This window comes from Glycine soja, chromosome 9, assembly GCF_004193775.1.
Source record: "Glycine soja cultivar W05 chromosome 9, ASM419377v2, whole genome shotgun sequence".
Taxonomy (NCBI): Eukaryota; Viridiplantae; Streptophyta; class Magnoliopsida; order Fabales; family Fabaceae; genus Glycine; species Glycine soja.
In genome coordinates this window covers 20462002-20482701 of record NC_041010.1, presented here as the reverse complement: position 1 = coordinate 20482701, position 20700 = coordinate 20462002, and the positions used below count along the sequence as shown (strand labels likewise).

General features: G+C 31.1%; 1 pseudogene; it reads right to left on the bottom strand.

The window, feature by feature from the left end:
- Positions 1 to 20365, bottom strand: part of LOC114368253 — a 43426-nt pseudogene extending 23061 nt beyond the window's left edge.
- Positions 20366 to 20700: the final 335 nt, after the last annotated feature.

Genomic DNA, 20700 nt, shown 5'->3' with positions numbered 1-20700 from the left:
AACACCATTCTCGTACTCTTCAGTTATACGAGATGCGTTCATCCAACTTCGATCCATGTTGCACCTTCTATGTGAAACGTTAGTGGCTTAGGGGTTACTTGACATGCATGACAAGCATAGAGCACCAATTGCAGTAGAAAACACAGCAGCACTGCACCTTTTGTACAAAACACTGCAGTGGAAAACACAGTAGCAATTGTAGTTAGTTGGACCAACAATGCTAACAAGTTAAATAGTGCATGGCTATTTCAAGGGATTTGGCATTTTTCAGTTTGTTGGCCTCTATTCTACAGCTAAGGTCAACGTTGGTCAAATTTGGAGGTTGTCAAACTCATGAAAAACAACATAAAGGGTTCTTTTAGCAATGCTTATAAGAAAAAGTCAACAGAAACTGCACAAACGACAACATTGAAATTTAATGACGAAAGTGGTGCAATTCAAATTCACCTTCATTTTTCAAACATTTATAAAATATAAAATTAGCTGAAATTGGGAAAAATAATCTATCTCAAACACAATTTTCGTAGTTGCATAATTTTGTGGTCTTTTATGACTTGCTTATCATTAAACCATTTGTCTGTACAGTCATTGTGTTGCAGAGAAGACTTGGTAAATAACAGGAAAGTTAGAGTGACCAAGGTCTCCATGATGTCGAAGACGATTCTGAGGACGAACATGAAAATGACTTGGAGGTTCCAGTAGATGCTAAAGTTGTTGTTGAGAAGCCTGCTCAACCCTCAACCCTCATTTACCCTGTCCATATGCAACTAACCAAGAATAATTTGTGATTGCCAAAATGACTGATTATTTGTTCAGGAAATTCTTTACTATAGAATTTTATATTCGTCTGACCTTTAATTGCAGGTCTGGACAAGAAAGAAGATGATCAAAGTGGTGCAGTGGTAAAGGAGAATGTTCATTGGAAAAGCAAAAGTGCAATAAAACAGAAAAAGAAGGATAACTCTTCAAAGGACCAGAAAGAATCACAAGACCAGTCTGATAGCATCAATGTTGGAAGTAGGACTTTTGAAACTACTGACATAGAGAAGGCAGAGGATGTGTCTGCCATTGATGTTAAAGAGAAGCTTAAGAAAGTCACTTCTATGAAGAAGAAAGGAGATGGATGCTGCTGCACGAGCAACTGTGAATGAGGTTGCAGCCAAGAAAAAAGAGAAGACATAATCAGCTGCGACAGTATCGTGGATAATTCAATAGAATTAGTTCTTAAGTTTAGTTGGACTAGATAGTAGATGTTGTTGAAATTTTGGAATGTCTACTTTCCCTTTCTGCTAGAGGAATTGATTTTATTGGTTTATATTTTTTCTTTGTTACAGTCAAAGCTAAAGGAGTCACAATATCAATTGACACCTTGGCGTTCAGATACGAACCACGCTAATGTTGCCACACAATCACAACCTCACTCGATTGGTGCACCTTTGGAAACTTCAGTATGTTCATATCGTGATTTTGTCCCTTTTCGTTGATATGGTTAAATAAAATTCTAAATAGTTGCATTTTTTATCTGAATAAAAATGGCCTTCAACTGGTACCTTAGCATATGTACTCTCAAGTAAAGCCTCAGGTCTCTGTTGATGCTCAGGCAGACACTGATTGGGGTCTATTTGGTCGCAACCAGAATGGCTTGAGTGGTGGTGTGGCAACAAGTGTTGATACTGATGATTTGGGTAGATTTTCACCTCTTCCATAATATGGCATACATTTTTAATGGCTCCATCGTTATCTAAACCAATTTTATTATCAGTGAATATAAAGGTTGACTAGATTTCCTATTGTTAACCTTGAAATATCTGTCTTAGAAAAGGAAACTTGTGGTATGCAGATTGGTGAGATCTCACATCAACTGTATATATGGTAAAAGTAGAGCTTACATAGGCTTGGACAATCCTCATCTCATGAGCTAGTTTTTGGGATTAAGTCAGGGCTAACTCAAATTCAAGATGGTATTAGAGCTTAGGTGTTGTAATATAAAATTCTACTTGACCTCACAGTTTTCCTAGTGCAATATAAAAAAAACAGTTCTACAATCTCTACACTCTAGATGTCCAATCCTAGGCGTGACCTGTTTGTGTTGAGATATTGCTATGAAGGCTTAAACAATTCTCACTTCATGAGCCAGTTTTTAGGGTTTATTAGGCCCAGACCAAATTCTGGACAGGTATTATTGGTGTACTTGAATGAAGCTTTCTGCATGACATGTAGCTGTCCTTGGGACGGTGGTTGATATGTGCATTTAGCTGTCCTCAGTCATAGACTATAAAGTAGCAAATTTTATCTTGTCTTCTGCAATGTTGCCAATTGCTAGCATATAATGGTTCATAATGCTGCTCTAACATTAGTAGATAATTGTAGTGTATAATTGGCTCTAGGTTTCTAATTGGCTTAGGTAGAATTTTTTATGAAGTCTTACATGCAGGCTTAGATAATTTTTTCCCCTTAAGTCTTACATGTAGGGTTTGTTAGCTCACTTCCTATTATTGATAATTTTTGTTGGCTGTTGGAGCAATCCATTTGATCTGTTCGAATCATTGTTTGAGGGCAATTATCGTGGCACAGGTTCCAGAGGTTCTTGGAATGGAGCAAATGATGCTGAACATGAGTATTACAGTCTTGTTTTCAACTTTAAAGAAGCAGTTTTTCGCATAGAAAAATAGATAGAGATAAGCCGATTAGATAGCTGTGGAACTTGCAATGGTTCAGGGGCTAAACCAGGGACTACACCATCCAGATGTAGCACTTGTGGAGGTCAAGGCCGGGTTGTCTCATCAATGAGAACTCCATTAGCCATCTTCCAGCGGTCAATGACATGCTCTGCATGCAATGGGACTGGAGAAATTTGAACACCTTGCAATACATGTTCTGGGGATGGTCGGGTAAGGAAATAAAAAGGCGGAGATGAAGAGATTTATTGTTGAATATTTCAGTACACCTAGTACTGAATTTTATATATAATATATTTGATTTTTGCCGTGCAAAAAAGAAAAACAACAAAGGAAGGGTAAATGCTGAGACCTCTTCCAAGAGGTGCATCATACATGTACTTAAGTTATGGGGTTTAGCTGGTCCATAATACCATCCTCTAATTTCATCTTTTGAACCACAATTGTGTTTAAACTATACTTGTACCTATAGTACCTCTGGTACTCTGGTAATTGTATGATATTGGCACAAAAAGACATAATAAACATCATATTAGACAGCTCAAAAGAACAATTACACGACATGAATATGAAGGCATTAAACGCATACATGTTTTCAGGCATCATACATGTTTGTCATTTGTGGAATTTGAAAAACATATTTTAAACTATTACTAGAAACAATAAACACACCTGCAAATAATTAAAAGAGTTCTTCCCAATGTGATTCTTTGGTGCCTGATTCAGCCTGAAAAATAATAACACTTTCGTCAATCAACCGCATCTATGACAAACATTTGTCTAATATGTATAAAATAATTTGTGGCAATCAACTTCATATTATAAAGAATTAAATTGCAAGGCATTTACTAAAGAAAGCAGTGAAGACAGAGTTCCAACAGTATTCAACCCCAGCTTAAGAAAAGTGACCAGAGGCCTATCAACTTTAGCTTTAACCAAGGTTCGATCTCTGAGTTTGAAAGCATGGAAGAAGGTCTTCACTACATCATATTCTTTCTAGCTATATAAAGCTCAAATCATCATTGCAAGACAGGAATATATAATTAAGAAATGGCTCCAAAAAAAAAGTGTAAATTTTGAAATGGAAATGTTCCAATATGATCTCATTTGTATTGTAGAAATTATTGTCCTAGCATTTGGATGGAATCTCTATGTCCTTACCCTATTTCATTTTACATGTACTGAGATTTTGCTTTCTTTTATTGAATCTGATATCACAACGTCATATCTTGGCATCTACAAATTACAGCTAGCTAGTCTTTGCTAAAATAACACTCACTCATTATGCTACATTTGGATTCTTCCTGTTTGAGGCAAGCTAGGTTTTGTTGAAGGTACATTTTGTTACACTACTTTAGCTAATAGCATTATACTACCATTGTCCTATAGAGATCTATGAATCTGTGTTATACTATTCATCCCTGTGAGATTAAAAGTGCAATTAAACTTAAATTGTAATAATATATGTTTTTCTCATCTAACAAAATATCAAATTTTATCTGAAGATAAATTAAAACAAAAAAAATACTAGAAACTATTGAATGAAGATAAGAATGAGGGTTGCATGGTTAGCATGGTGGGGTGTAATGCTGGTGTGACGTACAAACTTCTGAGGTGCTTTGCAGAGGCCTCTGGCCTCAAGATAAACTATTCTAAAAGTCACTTTGATTGTTTGGGTAAATCTGTAAGTTGGTGCAGGGATGCAGCCCAATTCCTCAACTGCAGTACTATGGATTTTCCATTTGTTTACCTAGGAATTCCAGTTGGGGTGTCCTCTAAGAGCTGGATCGTGTGGCAGCCTATTATAAGGAAGTTTGAAGTCAAACTTGCAAAATGGAAGCAAAGAAGCTTATTTATGGGGGGCAGAATCACTCTCATCAATTCAGTCCTATCAGCCTTACCTATCTACCTTCTATCCTTCTTTAGGATCCCTAAAAAAGTGGTGCACAAAATTGTTTCCATCCAGAGAAATTTCCTTTGGGGAGGTCACCAAGAGGCCAGCAAGATTCCTTGGGTGAAGTGGGACACAATTTGTCTTCCTAAGAACAAAGGGGGTCTAGGGATTAAAGACTTATCTAAATTTAATGAGGCTTTACTTGGCAAATGGGGGTGGCAGCTGGCTAATAACCATAATCAACCTTGGTCTAGAATTTTACTTTCTAAGTATGGTGGGTGGAAGAAGCTGATTTCTGGTGGAAGGAGGAATTTCACTTCCCAATGGTGGCAGGATTTGAAGATCATCTTTCAGCAGCAACACAATAACTGCTTTATTGATAACCTAAAATGGAGGGTGGGAAGGGGGTCCAACATCAGTTTCTGGAAGGATAAATGGCTGGGGGACAACTGTAACCTCCAAGGAAAATATCCCCATCTATATTTAATAAGTAAATAGCAGAATTCTTCAATCAATTCTATGGGAGACTTTGTGGAGGACAGATGGGAATGGAAGTTATCATGGAGAAGGGATTTTTTTTATCACAGAATTGAAATGGCAGCTGATTTCCTAGCTGAGATTGATTCTGGTCACATACACCAATCCAGCAGGGATTTCCTTTGGTGGAAGCCTGACCCCAATGGTCTATTCTCAACAAAATTTGCCTACAAAGTGCTGCAGGAGGCTCATAATACTGATAGTGAAGACAATGCTCTCAACATTATGTGGAAATTGAAAATTCCCCCAAGAGTGAGTGCTTTTTCTTGGAGACTTCTTAAGAATAGACTCCCTACTAGGGACAATCTCAGAAAGAGACAGGTCACAATGCCTTCTTATAGTTGTCCTCTATGTGATCATGAAGAAGAATCAATCTATCATCTTATGTTCAACTGTGCAAAGACTAGGAGTCTTTGGTGGGAGCCATTGAGATGGGTTAATAGAGTGGGTCCTTTTTCCACAGACCCAAAGAATCACTTTTTACAATTCTCTTAGTGGAATAGCCAAGCTAATACAAACAAAAGATGGGAATTTCTGTGGATAGCCCTGTCCTTGTTCATTTGGCACCATAGAAATGACATGATATTCAAGAACCAACCTTTTATTCCTGAAAAGGTCATGGATGATGCCTTGTTCCACACCTGGTCCTGGCTAAAATGTGTGGAGAAGGATTTCCAACTGCACTTTAATTTCTGGTTAACCAATTTAAAGGATGCTTTTTCCTAGAGGGGATGGGTTTGTATTATTTTGTGGGCTGTCTTTTGGCTCCTCCTAGTGGGGTTCAGACTGTAATTGTCTTGTCTTTATCTTTGTATTTTCAGTACACCTAGTACTGAATTTCATATATAATATATTGATATTTGCTGTGCAAAAAAAAAAAAAAACAAACTACAATGGCATAGTGGACAACCTACTCAAACATCACAGAGAGGGCTTGAGACAATGGCAATAAAAGAGAGACAAAGAAAGGACATGAGAGACTAACTTGATGCAGTGGTGGCAAGACAAGATGCAACAAAAACAAAGGTGTGGTATAGGGTGCACAAATAGAAACTTGAAGGGCAAAAGTGAAAAAGGGAGAGACAAGTGGCTCACTAATGTTTATAGCAGGGTGATGGAATGGAGGGTCATAAAAAATAGAAAAATGTTACATGAACACCGATATTATTATTGACACTTAATGAAAGACAAAAAAGAAAAAAAATATAAATATAATATAGTTTATGATATGATAAGAAGAGATTGATAGAGATAAAGAAGTGTTGGAGATATATATGTTTAGAATAATGAAATGTTTATTGATGTATCATTACTTTAAAGAAAAAATGGTGGTGTCATGATGGGGTATTTCTTATATGTTTACATCTTGAGAGAGATGAAAAAAAAAGTAATTGATTTAATTAGTGTGATATAATTTGATAGGAAGAAATCCAGATAAAAAAATTAAAAATACTAATAACATGTTTCAAATTTTTGAGTGTCCAAATAGAAGCATCCTTCTTAAAAGTGGTTATCGTTTCACACATAAAATTCTAAATCTGTCACATAGGGTTGATTATAATTGACTTTGCATGAAATGCAACGTGACAGTTTTGAATGAGAGTATTTTGGTAATATTTTAAAAATTGCTGCTGCTGCTGCACAATCTGCTAATTCGTGGTGTTAATTAGCTAGTGGACCCAAAAATTGCTTAAATGTGCACGTTTCCTAAATACACTGAAAACTAAAATTCTTAGGTTTCACGTATCGTGTTGAGGTATATTAAAATGAATGACTGAGATTTATTAATCATCAAATGTCACCATTTAATTAAACTGACCGAATCCTCAATTCTAATTTCGTTTCTCTTTTTTGTTCTCAAATCAATGCCGGCGAGTTCCTCACCCTCTAGACCTTCATTTCCGATGACTCTTCCGGCTGGGTCTAAGCAAACAAAATCTCATTTTCCTTATTCTGGGCTTTTTCTTTTCCTCATTTTGTCAACAAACAAAATTTTCAGAAGCTCCCAAATCATTCCCTATATTCCATTTGAAAACAACAGTTTTCTTGAGATCTTCAATTCATTGCAAACATATTAGAGAACAATGTAGACAGTCTTAACTTACTGGAATTTTCTCCACAAATGGTTATCAGAAATTGATTGAGATTTTTAAGATAATTAGTTATTTGGTGTATGATTTTTTAAATATTCTTTCTCCTAACCCTTTTTCTTTATCTTGACTGTTGAAATATTGATTCCTGGTTGGTGTGTTTTTAATATTTTCTAAGGTCACTGCGGACATGGACAATCTTTCTCAATTTTCCGGCCACCGCACTACAAAGAGAGAAAGAGACAGGAGTATTATACACTTTTTAACGACGTGAAGTACGAAGAGAGAGAAGAGACAATTGAATCCAATTGATTTTTTTTAATATTTATTGAAGGACAAGTGGCAAGATCTGAGATTTCACCTCCAGTTCCCGCCATTACGGGAGAGGATTCAGGTCAACTATTGAAAAAGTAACTATTTTTTTAATAAATTACAAAAACGCAAAGAAAGAAGATGTAAAATGAAAAAAAAAAATGGTTTTCACAATTTTTGGACAGCTTTTATACGACAATAGATTAACACGAATCACATAGGAATGAGTTAGGGATGTTGTTATAGAGTGTTTGGAGTCTATTGAGTATGAAGACATCATGTTTGACATGTGAAAGTTTTATACTTATACCTATAAGTTTCTTAAAATTACATTTAAGATGTCAAACTCAACATACTATTAAATTAATTATGCAAATCGTCTAAAATTATGGTTTTAATTTGACTCCTCAACTAATATATATTGTATATTCTTCGATCTTTCTAAACAGGTTTTAAAAAATTAAGGGTGCTGGAGTCTTTAGAGAATATTAAAGTTTTGAAAATCTTTACTAGTGTCATATATGGATGCATGTACAAGATTAATGTAGGCCACATAATTTTCTCAAATGATAAAAAAGAGTTGTTTAGTTATTATAAGGATGATACTTTTGAGACAATTGAAGAAGAAATGAGTCAAAATAGAGTCAAGAATGAGAAACTTCTAAATCTTCTTTTCCCTAAGATCTGCATTCCATACGAAAAAATTAAGTGTGTTTGTAAAAAAATTAAAAGCAGACATTGATCATGAAATTTGTGGGGAAAAGACTTAGCATGAACTTCTAAAAGCTGATCATCTCAAGAACTAATGTAACCCCAAGGTGAAAGGATTTTATAAACATGAGGAATGATTACTTCATTGTTCAATTCTCTGAGGATAAAGATATCATGAGGGTGCACCCTCCCTCCCTCTTGGCTATCAATAAAATCTGAGTTTTTTATTTTTAATAATTTCTAAACGTACAATCAAAATTGACATGCATGCATTTAATACCAACTTACCAATCAACAAGTGAAACTAAGATACACCAACTTACCAACCAATAACAACCCATAAGAAAATTTTTTATTTTTAATAATTTCTAAATGCACAATCAAATTTAATAAACAAAAAGTACCTTGTGCCAGCAATAGATTCAGAAGGTGGTTTAGTCCTTATGGTCTTCAATTTAACCTTCTTGAGTAACTCTTCCAATTGATATAAGTTCCTCTGAAAAATGTAACAAAATTAATTCAAACCCACAAATAACTTTGTTCACTATAGTTTCAAATTTCTGATTTATTACTCTTCTAATCATATCCCAATCATATAACAATATTTAATTGTTTGTTGTTAAGCACATTACTATTTATTTTCTTTAAATTTATGAAGCTACAAAGTATAAGATTTTTATGATGATATGTTAAAAATAAATTCTGAGTCACTATATGAAAACAAAAAGAATGGTATCAATTGAATAATAACTACAATTAATGACTCTAATTTGTTAGGACTAAGCTCAGACATATTTCTTTCTTCATGTAGGTGTTCAAGCTGGAACTAGATATTATTACAAATGTGGGGATAGTTCTATTCCAACCATGAGCCAAGAGCATTTCTTTTAGACTTTTCCAAAACCTAGTCCAAATAATTATCCAACTCGAATAGCAGTTCTTGGACTCTTAGTTTCAGTTGAAGCTTAACCATAACTCTCATACTATTCATCAAAACAAAAAACTACACGACGCAAATAAAAAAATACATTATTCAACAGTGTCATTCATGTATCAAGAAATAGTTCAGATGGGGCAAGACGAAAATTGTATCCAACCACTTGTGCATTTTTATAATTATAATAATAACCCTTAATCAGTGTGAAGAAGAAAACTAGTACAGTAGCATAGATTCCTTTTGTCATTTGAATCCAACAGGTTATGCATATCTAATAATGGAGGAAAATAATCCCAACCACAAATGCATATGTAATAAATCCAACAAGCTATGCTCGAAGTGCACCAATCCAGATATGAAAAACGTGAAACCAAAACCACCAAGAACATAAACTTCCTTAGTACTCTAACTTAAGTAAACCCTTTTGGCATATTTAACGATGACATTGTTAGGGCAACTCAACAAGTCGATAATCACATTTTAAAAGTCTTACTTAAGTAAACCCTTAATACTATAACACATTTATATTACCAAACAAGAACTCAAAAACTTTGACATCCTTACCTTCACACTAGCAAGGTGGCGACGCCACTCCAAAGGGCACGACTTTGGCTACGTGGCGGTGGTGGGAACAATAGCTAGGGTTCCTTTTGCGGAGGTCAGGGAAACGCAATGTGAGGGTGGGCACGACGGAGTCGTCGGTGGGATGAGTTCAGGCAACAACGCGCTATAGGTTATTGCAATAGGTTTTTGGAGGACACGAGAGTGTTCAATAATCACGAAACAAGAGTATATAAAGTACAAAATTAAAGACGGTGTATGCGTAACACCGTCTTTGTATCTGACTATTTCTACGACAGTGTCTATAAACGCACCGTCTTAGATAAGTTCCACCAAAGGTACAAAGGCATGGTTAAAATGAAACGTTGTCGTATACAAAATGCACCGTATATAAAACTTATATATTTACGTAAATGCCACCGTGTACACTACTACGTCGGATTATATAAGACCGACGTAGAATGTGCGTCGTAAAATAGGATATTTTTAGTAGTGGCGTTATGACCCTCTATATGTAGTCCCCAGCCTCCATCTTCATTCTTCAAATGAAAGTATTGGTTAGCATAAATTGTTTACTGTTGAAAAAATTTCAAATTTTGTAGTGAAGCATAATGACAAGAAAGTTAAGTATAATGATCCAATAGTTTTGTCAAATGAAAAATAAATGGTAAAAATTAACATTATATAATTTTTCCTTCATCATCGCAATCATTTTGATATCACATTTTGAAATTTAATGTATATACCTGATGACAATATATATGTAATGAAGAATCTCTCTGCAATAATGCTCTTCTGACAATATAGAATCAAGATACCCCTCTAATGTACAAACAAATGACCTGCAAGTTTTAAGCAAGTAGAAAAATAATGTTAAATGGTATTTCGACACTACATAAATTTTGTAAAGTACAATTATAAATCACACACATATAGAGAGTACATTAAATGAGAATACTATTTATTGTAAAAAGTGACAACTATAAATATAGACCATTAGGTTTTATTTGGATGCTATTAAAAGAATACACATGACTTCTTAAAGAGATAATGTGACCACAAACTAACTTATACTTCTTATTTGGATATATTACTAATTTGCTCTGTTTATTTATTTTATTCAATTTGGTTATTTGTTTAGTAAAAGTTTAATTTAGTTTCTTATTTTTTAAATGATTCAATGCATCGGCTCAAAGCTAAATAGGTCACATTGAAGCACTTTCGAAAAATAAGGGATTAAATTTGAATATTTATTAAAACAAAAATAAATTGAATAAAATAAATAAAAAGATCAAAATAATAATTTAGCGTTCTTATTTCTCACAATAAAGAAAAAAAGTTTTCAGAGAGAGAGATTAGTTCAACTGATGAATTTATTAGAGATGGCAATATATTATTGGAGATCTTACTTTCATGATTATTTAAGAAATTAAGTATTTTTGGTAATATAATATTGACAAAATGATTTTTTTCACTTAATTAACAGTATTTAGTATTTTTTTAATTCCACAAACAATCAATTAAATTATGGTCTAATATTATTCGATAAGATGAATGGAATTAAGTTTAATGATTGTAGCTATATTATTATTTTGTTCGTTCTAACAATTTTAATATTGATTTAATTCCCCATCATAAATAATATGTAGACCTGATCATCCAAAAAATTGACAGTGAATTTGAAAATCAAAATTAATTTAATCCATCAATCTACGAAACTATTGATAGTTTAATTCCTGTACTATAGAGGTAAAAACAAAATTTACTCATTCAAAATTATGGTTTTTTAAAGTTATTTTTAGTGACCGAAAGATTTAATTAATAATAATATTTAAAAAATACTTATATTTTTAGAAAACCAAATATAAATTTTACTCTTAATTGAAATCCTACACAATATTATGTGGTTGTAAAAGAAGTTTTGTTTGTACTGTCCAATTTTTTATTTTCATCACAAAATTTGTAGAAAGACAGTTTTACCCATATGCCATACTCCAAACAAGCAAGAATGATTGCTAATTAAAGGTAGAATTAGAATTGTATGTTTCGTTATGCATCTTTAACTCCTTAATTATCTCCTATATATATTGTACGTTAATTAGCTAAGTAGCCAAGTGAGAGTATTCAATCCAATTGGAATTATATTTCCTTTTTTAATTTTCATCTATTGGATTTATAAACAACACATCAATTACGTACCTATAAGTGACTTTAATTTAGCATGAAAAAATAAATTTTGAGGAAGTTTTATCCTTTTAAATGACTGTAACTAATTCGTCTAGCTTAAAACCCGTCAAAACATGATGCGTGAAGCAGTTCCAAATCAACATAGTTATTGAGCAATTCTTAGAGCATCTTACATGACTTATTTAACTTTAAGCATAATTGTTTAACCTTTTTTTTATTGGAGTAAATGACATGATATTGTTTAATAAACTTATATCATAAATAAAATATTTTTAAATATTGTAAGACGAGTAAAATTAAATTAATCATTCACTCTAACAACATTAGCATTGAAGTGAATTTCATGTAGAGTGTTTAAATCTATATAAAATTATAAGGTCCTAAAAAATTATTATAAACAATTCACCTAAACAATTATCTATTATAGATTTTCTTAATTGAACTACTTTTTTTAAAATACATTAATTTTATGATTCTTTTTTTTTTTTTTTCACATATCTATGATTCTATTTTTATTTAATAACGATTTGAAATACAAAGTTACTACAAAAATGTATCTAATATATTTTGAATAGGTTGAACTTACCAATGGATGAGTAAAAAAGAGGGGACCTGCAATTTGAGCAGGCCAATGACCATCACTAGTCTGTAGTGCTGATAAATAATAGGCAGCCCTCTTCAATGTGATAGTATTTTTCTTCACATGTAATTTTTTCATCATCTTGTATCTTCACACTAGTTATTATTTGTTTGAAATTATTTTGTTTTAGAATCTGTAGAAATTGGGAAACAAAAATGGCAAAAGAAAAGAGTTATACTTTTTTAAAGGTAAAGAAGGAGTTATACTTAACATTTATAAATTAAGAGAACAAAAACATGTAACAATACTAATTAATTTTTCTCAGGAATCCAAAAACAAAGAGGCATGGACAAGGATATCTCCAACGGTATAACAACTAAAGTCTAAGTTTTAGGTCCATCAAAAAAAATATTATTATTAATTTTTATAAAGTAAAAAAATCACATAGAAAAGGTCCAATATAATTTAAAAAAATTTCTTAAAAATTATTTTACGTCTGACACTTATGGTTGAATCATCCACTGAGCTATATATACAATACTATCCCCCTTCCTCCGCATACATGTATATATACTTAAACTTTTTATAATTAGCATTATAACCCTAAACAAAAAATAGCATTATAATTCCCACAAATATAAGGATAAATATTTTTTATATTAAATTATTTAATTGTGTAAATTATAATCATTTTATTATATTTTTTAATGAATCAATTATTTTATTTTATAATGTTTTAATATAAAATATTTTTATAATATATTTAATTATTATTATTCAACCTTTTTTCAGCCGAAAAAAATTGTATAATATATTTAATTATTAATCTATCAAATTTTCAAGAATAATATGTTTACAATTAAAGTCAAATTTTTATGGACTGTACTGTTAATAATTCTTTTTCTCTGAAATGTCAATGTATTAGAAATCATGTTAAGGTGCTTATTATAAAAGAAATCATGTTAAACATGACTTTTAACTTTTAAGGTAATTAATATTAAAATCACACTAGAAATAAATTTTAAGGTAATACAGTAAAATTTTTTTTAAGGTAATTAATAAAAAAATAATAAACTTTTTTGTACTGAGAAAAAATTTTATTATACATAATATTTTATGATTAAATGATAATATATATTTTTTATATTTTCAATATATTCAAATTAAATTATTATAATTAATCATCATATGAACTTTATAAAAAAAAATTATCATATATAGTTCATCAATTTTATCAAGAAATTTTTATTCTCACTCGTATACAAATTAACATTTGAAAGAATCTTTTATGTTGAAAAAAATATTGTATTAAACATAATAAATTTTATGCATTTTCTTAAAAATGTTAAAACATATGTTTTGAACACTCATTAAATATATGGAAGAAAACTTGTGTTTGATTTATGCAGAATACATCCTTAAGGAAAAGCGTGAAATGTAAATGTGACTAAGTTTTAGACTAAAAATTAGTCTCACAATTAATCTAAACAACTGAAGTTTGTAGAAATACATTAGAATCTCATTGATGAGCAAAAAGTTCCAATTATAATAGTTAATAAAATGTATGTTTTGCTAAGTGCCACTTGAATGATTAACAAATTAAAATTCAAGGAATGATTAAAAATATTTAATAGAATATATTGTATTTTTTAATTAATTAGTATCATAATAACAGTACTTATTTTTTGAAAATTAGGGGTATGTTTGACTTTGCAGTGGAACTTAATTGGAATTTTTTAAGCTTGGACATGCTTATAGAAAATATAAATTAAATAGAATACAATCAACAAATAAAATCTCTTTCTCGATCATGTGAAATTTGAAACATCTCCGATTTAGGACCTTAAAAATAATAAAAATACATTTTTTATGGAATAATGCTATAATTAACGGTTAAAGGATAATCCTAGTCACTATAAATAATATATTAAATTATAATTTTAATTTCCTTATAATTTTAAATTCGCAATTTTGGTTTTCATATTTTTAAATCAAGATATCTAATCTTTCTATTTTTCAGACAAAGTAATTTTGATCTTTCCATCATTTGACCTTCCAAAGTCAAATGTTGACTTTGATCTGACATATTAATGATCACATAAAACTTATATTGACAGTTGACATGAAGTTTATGTGAAAAAAGATTAAATGAAGTAAAAAAAAAATATCTTAATAGAAATTAAACTTATGATCATTTATTCATAAATAAGATAATAAACCACTAACATACTTGTTTTGTTTAGTTAACTATGTTAACATTATTTTCTAGGTGTCAATAGTCGAGAGTTATTATTTTTTTCTTCAAATTATCAAAATTTATAATTAAGAACATTTAATATATAAATATATTTAATTTTATTTTATATGTTTTTATTTTGAATAGTTTACATATTTTTATTTTACCAATTTATAATTAAATTTCATAAATTAATATGTAAATTATTTACATAATATTTTAATTGATTTTAATATACATATTATTTTCACTCTAATTATTTTCATAAAATTAAAAATATTTATATATTAAATATTTTTTAATTTATAAATTTTGATAATTTGAAAAAAAAATTAATAATTTTTTACTGATGATACATAGAAAATAATGTTAATATAGTTAATTAAACAAAGCAAGTGTCTTAGTGATTTATTGTTTTGTCTATTAATAAAGGATTATGAGTTCAATTCTTATTAAGACACTTCTTGTTTTTTCACTTCATTTAATTTTTTCCATATAAATGTCATGTCAACAGCCTATATAAGTTCTACGTCAGCATCAATGTACCACATCCAAGTCAATGTTTGACTTTGGATGGTCAACTAACAGTCAATCGATGAAAGGACTAAAATTGCTTATTTTTTAAAATATGAGGACTAAATGTCATGATTTAAAAATAGGGGGACTAAAATTATGGATTTGAAATTATAAGAAGACCAAAATTATAATTTAGCCTAAATAATAGTCAATTTATATTAGGAATTGATGAAAATAGGATAACATGACCTAGATGGGGAGCCAAGGCCCCAGGTGGGTTAAGGCCTACTAAGCCACACACACACCACAATGTTAATAGAAAAGAGAAGGGTGAGTTAGAGAGAAAAGGACAAAATAAAGAAAGGAAATTAGAGAGAATGAGAAGAAGGAAAAAGAGTTAAAGGAGAGAAATGGAGCAAAGATCAGAGACCTAGTGCCTAGAGCTCAAATTCGAGACTTTGAGTGTGAGTGCTTTTCCTCCAGCCTTCTTTGTTCCCCTTATTTGAATCTTCGATCAACGCCCTGTTCTTTTCTTCTTTTTGAGCCCTAAGTTAGGGATTTAATGTTTAGGACAAGATTTGAGCCTGCTTGAGAGGTATTTATGCATGTTTGAGAGTTAGGTTTTGGTGTAGATGTGTTATAAGTTTGATCTTACTTGTATGGAAGAGGTTGGAAGGTCATGGAGAGAAAAATCGTGAACGCTCATGATTATAAGAGTTGCAATCTCGCTTAAATGAAGACCTTTTCCCACTTAATCAATAGTTGTTCGAGGGAGGTTTTGTTCACCATAGCTTAAGCAAGAATCACCCATGCCTTAAGCGAGGAATTTCACTTAAGCGAGGTTAGAGTCTCACTTAAGTGAGAGTGGCACTAGGGAGCAATAAGAGAGTTTAGCTTAAGCGAGGGTCATTCATAGCTTAAGCAAGGAATATTGCTTAAGTGAGGAAAGAGTCTCGGTTAAGTGAGAGTGTGTCGAGATCTGAGGGATTTTTAGCTTAAGCGATAAGTATTTCTAGCTTAAGTGAGAATCCCCTCTAGCTTAAGCAAGAAAATCTCTAGAGAGCATCTTTGGGACCCTTTCTAAAGGGACTTTTGGAGAGTATAAGGGCTATAAATATTTAGTTTCTTTCTATGCTTCTACCCTTGTATTTCTATGATTGCTTGATACTATGTGGTGTTATTTGTTGATGATAATGGTAGCCTTAATTGTTGTTGCACTCATGTCATTGTCACATATGCTTAGGTTTAATTGTATGTAATGATAAATCCTTTTTAATAAAAGACATATAAAACACCTAATACTATACCTGTGCCTATTAGTAAAAAGGTGGGGAGTTTCCCCTAAGTTTCAATAGAGGTTTTTAAGTGAAGGTTATAGTTTCAAGAAAGTTTTTTTTTTATTTTTTTTATATAAAGGTATCCCCTTAGTGACATAGGGTGGAACCTTCCCCGATACTAGTCATGTTCGAGAGTCAGACGCTCGACATACAATGATGTGCAAAAGGGCTAAAGAACCCTTAGGTCACTAAGGAGTGATGATGAGTTTTCAAAAAGTTTAAGGAAATGATTATTTTATGAAAATGTTTTTATAAAAGAGTTTCAAAGAGAAAGTTAATTATGACTCCAAGAAATATGAGAAGTTATGCAACTCTAGAGGAGTTGTAAGAGTTAAGGCTAAATGACCCCTTAGAGTGAGTGAATGGATCATCATCAGCCCAGACACCTTTAGGGGAAAAACAACCTTCTTCACAAGGAAGAAAGGGTTCTTCATAGGGAAGGACAAACTTATTCTTTGTTATATAAATAATGATTTTAAAGGAACATCCTTCAATAATGGAAGGTAGATCAACCACTTTTGACTAGTGGTAGTAAGAGGTCATAGTGAGAGGAACCTCTCCTGACTAAAGCTCAACCAACAAAAATGACAGGAGGCTGGATTGTAAGTTAAATAGAAAGATGACACAAACCATACAGTTGTAGAAACCAGCTAGGAATTGTTATGTGTGATGTATATGTGTTTCACGTGTTGGTGTGTGATAGGTGTCATGTGCCTAGTTGCTAGGTGAGCAACGTGAAGTAGACCTATACAAGAAGGGGTGAGTATGTGTGTATGATGGGAGCTACCCCTAGGGTTATGCAATAGGACGTACCTCACATAGAGGCTTTGTAGGCCCTAGGTTAGCTAAAAGGAAAGATAAAGGTTAAACATTTTCTTATCTAACTAGTGTGAAAGGAAAGCGGGACCTTAGTGAGAGATTAAGGAGCAATAATGATTTCTAGGTGCCTTAATGCACTAGTGACCTTAGATTTGGCATATAAGGACAAATCTAAGTGTCCAAGGAAAGGTTAAGGTATGATCTTAGTATGTAGAAATGATGTGATGGGATAACAGTTGTGAATAAGAGTACCAAGAAAAGAAAAGAGAAGTCATGAGAGTTAGGATAAGAATCCCTAAAATGGAGAGTTGACATAAAGTCTTTAGAGCACTCATTTAGACATTATGTCTCATCCTTTTTAAATTCATATTTTTATAGGCTAAACAAATGGACATCTTCATGGAAGAAGCTTGGAGCATGAAGTTGCTTGCTTGGAGGAAAATTAGTATAGTTTTGTGTCTCCCAATGCTTGACATTTTGTTTTATGTTTTATGTACCTTGGTGATACTTTTGTAAGACATCTAAGTATCAAAAGCTTTGTATACGTTTTATTTATGTTATGCATCTCAAAGGTTTATTTTCTGCATTGTTAGTTCTAATATTCTTATATTCTAAGTTTTAAAAATTTAGTAATGTAAGAAGACAAAATGTAATATCTCCTAGAGTGTTACAAAAACACTTTCATTTTTTATCGGTATTTTTAGTTTTCTTTTCTCTATCTTTAATTTCAGTTTCTTTTAAAAATAATTTTATATTATAATATAAACGGTTTGTTATACATTTAAAATATAATTTTAGTATTTAAAGCTATTTATTTGTTATGAATTTTAATTATAACTTATATATCTTTTATATATATATATATATATATATATATATATATATATATATATATATATATATATATATATGTATATATAGTATATTATGTTAGACAAATGATCTCAGTTATCTTAAGAAGGGGGTTGAATTAAGATACAAAGACTATTTCCCAATTAAAATTTCGCTCTCTCTTTTTAGATTAACAATGCACCCTTAACATGAATTACTCAAAAGACAATTCAGAATAAACTTCTTTAAAGCAAAAGATAAATGACAATAAATAAAAGAAGTTTAAGGGAAGAGAGAAATGCAAACTGATTTATACTGGTTCGGCCACTTCCCGTGTCTACGTCCAGTCCTCAAGCAACTCACTTGAGATTTTTCACTCTCTTTGTAAAACTCCTTTTACAAAGTCTGAACCACACAGGGACAACCCTTCCCTTGTGTTCAGGAATCCTTTACAACAAGAGACCCTCGGTCTCTTAATCCCTTTTCAGAAGTAAGAAGAAAAGAAGAAGAAATCTCTCTTGAAAGAGATAGATTGTACAATGAAGATCAATCAAAACTCCTTATTGAATATGCAAGTGTTTGACCAGAAATCCTTTTTGAGAGAATGAGACATTTCAGTTCAGAAAAACTCTCTTAATCTTTTGAGAGGATAAAACTTTTTGAACAATTAAAACTCTCTATCAATTCATGTTTCTAAGTCACATATAAATAGACTTTTGATGGCCATTCGTAAAACATTTGAATAGATGTGACTCTTGGAAGTTATTTTCTGAAAATCTCCTCTGGTAATCGATTACAAGATTTGTGTAATTGATTACAGGCTTTAAAATTTGAATTAAAATGTTTATTAATTGCTGGTAATCGATTACCAATATTGTGTAATCGATTACACAGTGTAAAATTTGAATTCAAATTTCTAATAGCTGTTATAAACCATTTTGGCCATTGGTAATTGATTACATCCTGTGGTAATCGATTACCAGAGAGTAAATCTCTTGAAAAAGACTTTTTAACTTAAATTTCTTGGCCAAAACTTTTGCTATTTCAATTAGGAATTCCTTTCCTAAAATACTAGAGATCTTCTTGATGTTGTATCTTGTATTCTTGAATCATTGTCTTGAATTAAACTTGAGAAGCGCATTTTCATCAAATCATCACGATCATCATCAAAACATCAAAGACAAAGGCTTTGCTTCTACATATCATAATTAAATTTTGCAATAACTAAATATTTTAAATATATAAATTATATTTTAGATTTATTATAAATAATTTATATTTGGATATAATGTTATTTTTAACTATTGATAATTTCTTCTAAAAAATAATGAAAATAAATTTAAAAATAAAGATAGAATGATAGGTTATTAAAATGGATAAGAGGTTAAGAAAAATAACTAAAAACCTTCTTGGAAGAAAAATGCGAAGAATAAAACTCTCGTTAAATATAAATCTAAAACAATGGCTTATAATTGTGTTCAACAAAAGGAACCGCAAAATAGTTGGTAGTTGAAAGTTGAAAAATTAGCATATTAAATTATAAGAATTTAATAAAATTAGATATTAAAGTAGTTGAAAAGTGTAAAATGATAAAAAATAATAAAATCATAATTTATTTGAAAAAAATAATAAAATCATAATTTATTTAAAAAAAATAATAAAGAAAATGAATAAATATATTAGAATAAAAGTGATTTTTTTTTAAAAAAACTAGAAGTTAAAAGCTTATAATTTGAAGCAATTAAAAGTTAGCGTCTTAAAAAAAATACTATTTTAAGTAATATTTCAAAAAATATTATTTACTAAAAAAATTATTTAATAAATAATTAAACAATTTTTTTAATTAGTAAAAAAAATTAATTAACATGTCTGATCGAATAACCAAGAAGATGGACTAATAAATAGCTTATAGCTTCATGTAGAATCATCTTTGGATACCTGAAATTGCCAAAGTCGATCACCACTAGTTTTAATTTTGAATCGATTTCTAAAGAAATCTTAACGTGCTGCTTCAACTTGGGCTCGTTCCTCATGTGTTACTGTCTTAGTATCAAATTCCCATACTTGTCTTCCCAAGAAATTGTTTGTGCCGAATATGTGTGCATCTTTCCCTCCATCTGCTATCTTTATCCTCCACATTTTGTTTCTATATGGATGCACAATCTGAAAACCCTTCTTTAGTTTAGTAAGTTAAGTACGTTTCAATTAATAAATTTTGTCTTTAACCTTCAAATTTTAATTTATAGTCCAATGTTAGCACTGTACACGAGCCCGACACTGCTAGCACCATTCACGAACCTAAGAGTCCCAGACCCAGGAGAGAAACTAGCAAGCCCCACTACTTACGTGATTACGTAACCACGTAAAGAAGCTTCTCGAACAAACACTAATTGTAAATACCGTTAAGCTTTACTGTTATGATGGTTAAGCGGTTATAACCGTTGACAAGCTTGTAACTAACACGTGTATAAAAG